The following is a 4,122-nucleotide window of genomic DNA, read 5'->3' as shown; positions in this document are numbered from 1 at the left end:
AGAGAAACATCAATCGGCTGCCTCATGCACACCCCCTGCTGGGGATCAAGTCCACAACCCAGGCATATGCCCTGACTGGGAATCAAATAGGTGACCTCCTGGTTCACGGGTCAAAGCTCAACCACTGAACCACACTGACGGAGCCAATGGGGACTTTTTGAGGGCTTCCTCTTCTAGCCTGATGCCAAAAGTGAATAGAACAGACCTGTTCTTTCTCCCATGGAGGGTATAATCTAACTGGAGAGATAAACATGAAACAAACAAACACAAATCCTAAATAATAACACTTTCAGATGCAAATCAACAGAACAGCAGAAGGAAGGGCCGAGCAATGCTATGACACCCACTGACCACCGGGAGGCAGATGCTAAATGCAGGAGCTGCCCTCTGGTGGTCAGTGCGCTCTCATAGGGGGAGTGCTATAGAGTACATGCCAAAAGTGGTGGAAAATGTCTGTAATGGAGACATTGGGGTTTGTTTTAACATTCATGCTTTCAACCAGGGGGAGTGCTGCTCAGCCAGAAGCAGAGCTCATGGCAGGCGTACACAGTGGTGGTGGCGGGAGCCTCTCCCGTCTCATGTAAAAACTCAATAAAATATACTTTTTTAAAAAAACCTAAATAATAACACTCTCAGATGCAAATCAACAGAACGGCAGAACAAGGGGCAGAACAACTGGTTGCTATGACACCCACTGACCACTGGGAGGCATACACTAAACGCAGGAGCTGCCCCCTGGTGGTCAGTGCGTTCTCATAGGGGGAGTGCTGCTCAGCCAGAAGTGGTCAGCAGGTGGACATCCCCTGAGGGGTCCTGGACCCTGACAGGGGGCAGGCTGGGCTGAGGGACTCCATTTCCAGTGTACAAATTTTGTGCCCCGGGCCTCTAGTATATGCAAAATTGTTAATTGGGGAAATGCTCTGAGGAAAAGAAGGAGCTATAACTGGGATGTCTGACTGCTGGCCCAGGGGATTGGGCCTAAGCCAGCAGGTGGATATCCCCTGAGGGGTCCCGGACTGTGACAGGTGGCAGGCCGGGCTGAGGGACCCCACTTCCAGTGTACAAATTTTGTGCACAGGGCCTCTAGTATACACAAAATTGTTAATTGGGGAAATGCTACTGAGGAAAAGAAGGAGCTATGTGGAAAAAGGACCATAGTTAGAGTTTAGGACGATCTTTCCAAGGGGCATTTAGGCTGAGATCTGAAGGGGGAATAATTGATGAGGCAGGAGGATGTAGCATGTGTGAGGGATACAAAGAAGGCCCGTGTAACTGGAGCTTAGTAAGTAGAAGAGAAAGTCTTAAAGAGAAGAATAGGACAGGAACAGCTGTTGAAGGCATTTAGGGGAATCAACAAGAGATGAATCAATGGGCTGCCAAATGGCAGTGTGGTCGTTTGAACTCAGCATGAATTAATGCTGATCCAAGTCAGCACAGTTCTGGGACTTTCTCCAACAAAATTCCAGCACTCTGTCTTTAAGTTGGGTATCTGTTAATGAGATTTAGAGAAACCCCACTTTCCCCTTCATGATGGTCTGCCTGAAGCCCTTATCCCTGCATCTCTCTACCAGTGGTCCTCAACCTGTGGGTCGTGAACAATGAAAATACATCCTGCATATCAGATATTTAACCACGGAGCCATGCTGGCCAGACACATTCAAGGCATTTTTCCATTCATGCACAAAATGTAATTATGGGAGACAAAACTGGGTAGGCTAGATCTTTGCCTCCAGATGACCAGTACAAGCGCACAGTAATACCAGGAAATGAATGAGCAGAAAAGAAGTATCAAGTTCAAGAGCCTAAAGTAGGCCCATGGGGACGTCTCTGGAGAACTGTGGAGGATGAAGAGAGAGCCACTAAACTTGAGCACCTTATGCCGCCTAAAAAAGGAAACGTGTTCACTTTTATTAATGCACTGAAAACATTATTCAGTAATTTGAGTGTTGACTATGATAGTATAAGATGCCTCCCCACCCAGCCATTCCCACCCCGGGCAAGCCCCCACTGCCCCAGTGTCTGTGTCCATTGGTTATGCTAATATGCATGCATACAAGTCCTTTGGTTGCTCTCTAACAACCTCCCCAGCCCCCCCCCCCAAACCCCAATCTGGATCTATTCTTGTTCATCATGGGCTTCCCTTTTGAGGAACTAATGCCCCATCCCAGTTTCCCTTTAGAATCAATCTTATTTTATGAAAAACTGGCGCTTTTGGGTCCAAAACATCCTCTTGGACTCCTCGTTCTGGAAAGCCCCAGCTGTTACACCAACAGAACGTACACTGGTCCTTCCAATAGGACCTTTGGATGTGTTTCTTAGGGTGAACCTGATCGCTCCCAGTTGCACTCGAAACTCATTTCCTATTGTTTAGAACTGGGTAGAAGCTAGACGATTTGGTCACAACCCTGCCTGCGGAGGCAATATTCAAGCTACAGCAAATAATTAAATCGCCCTGTTCAGCCTTTCTTGTGCCAAACTAATTTAAATCCCTTAAACTTTTTTTGTGTGTGGCCACATGTTTAGACTTCACTTACTAAAAGGTCTTTCCAGGGCAAGTCTTATTATTTACCTGGGTAAAAAGCTTTCCAGAAATAATAACAGCCACCAGGACGATAGCTTGCAACTACATAGCACTTAACTTTCTTCCCAGTGCTTTTTCTGCACACACACACTATCTTAGTTTGTCTGCTTAATGACTTTGAATTAGAGAGGGTGGATGCATTATCTCCCTGGGGGGAAAAATAAACAAAACTCTGCCTGGGTTCACTCTGGTGGAAGTTCAGGAGCAAGGTGGACCAACAGGAGGCTTCGCCACGTCACTGCAGTTGCTCTCTGGAATCCTTAGCTGACCTGCTCCTCCATGGAATACCCGGGCCTTTTATCAAAGGTCCCCCAAGGGTAATAACAGCCAATCTTTGTTGAGCGTTTAATGTGACAGACACTGTGTTTCCTAAGGGCTTTAGCTGCACTTTATCCTTCAACACTCATGACAGAGAGGATGTTCGAGTCTTATCCTCCTGACTCCAACAACTACCATGAAGCTCAGGAAGGTTAAGGGGAACGCCCAGGATGCCACAGCTCGAGTGTCAGAGGCAGAATTCAAAGCCAGGTGTGTATGGCCTTTGACCCTGTGTGTTTAAATATACCGTATTTTTCTGTCTATAAGACACTATTTTTTTCTAAAATTGAGGGGCATCTTATACACAGAAGTCAGCAGCTGCCCATACCTTGTCAAACAGGCTTCCTCCAATCATGGGCCTTATGGTTACTGATGTCAGCTGATGACGTAATTGGAGGTGGAGGTGGAGACTGTGCAGGTGCAACAGGGACCAGAGCATTCTGAGCCCAGAAAAATGTCAAAAAATAAATACCGGTAAGTGATTGTCTTACTCTGCAAAATTCAAACTGAATCAGCTATGCAAAAAGAACATGGAAATAGAGCTGCAGAGAGACAATTTGGACCTCCTCCCGCTGAGTGTGTGATCAGACAGTGGAGAAAACAGGAAGAACAACTCCTTAAGATGCCAAAAAAGAGACGTCCTTAAGAGGAAAACCAGCAACATGGGCAAACTTGGAGCAGAGGCATAAGACTTGGATTATGGAGCAGTGCCAGAGTGGCTTATGTGTGTCAACCAAGTTTACTCAATGTCAGGCAAGAATGTTTGCAAGCAAAATGAACATTGTTGATTTTACAGGAAAGGCAAGATGGTGCTTCACTTTCATGAGGAGAGAAGGATTGGCCATGAGAACACAAAGTTAGCTCAGAAAATGCCATCCGGTTATGAGGAAGATCTCACATCTATAGACAGTGACTCAGAAGACAGCAGTGATACAATAGAAGTTGAAGAAATTGATATGTCTGGAAGTAATAGTGATGAAGAAGGGAGCAGTGATGCAACAGAGGCCGAATAAAGTGATATGCTGCATAATCTCATAGTACTGGTATGTAAACATTATCCGCAGTAATTACTAAATAAAAATGTGTTCTGTTTGATGTTTAAAATATTGATTTCTTAATTTTGGGTTGGAAAAACAGGGGCATCTTATACATGGGGGCATCTTATAAATGGAAAAATATGATATATGACAGTGTTCTGCCACAAGCATAAGCCATGAATTCCA

The sequence above is a fragment of the Myotis davidii genome, unplaced genomic scaffold (assembly GCF_000327345.1).
Source record: "Myotis davidii unplaced genomic scaffold, ASM32734v1 scaffold120, whole genome shotgun sequence".
Classification (NCBI taxonomy): domain Eukaryota; kingdom Metazoa; phylum Chordata; class Mammalia; order Chiroptera; family Vespertilionidae; genus Myotis; species Myotis davidii.
This window is presented reverse-complemented; position numbering follows the sequence as displayed.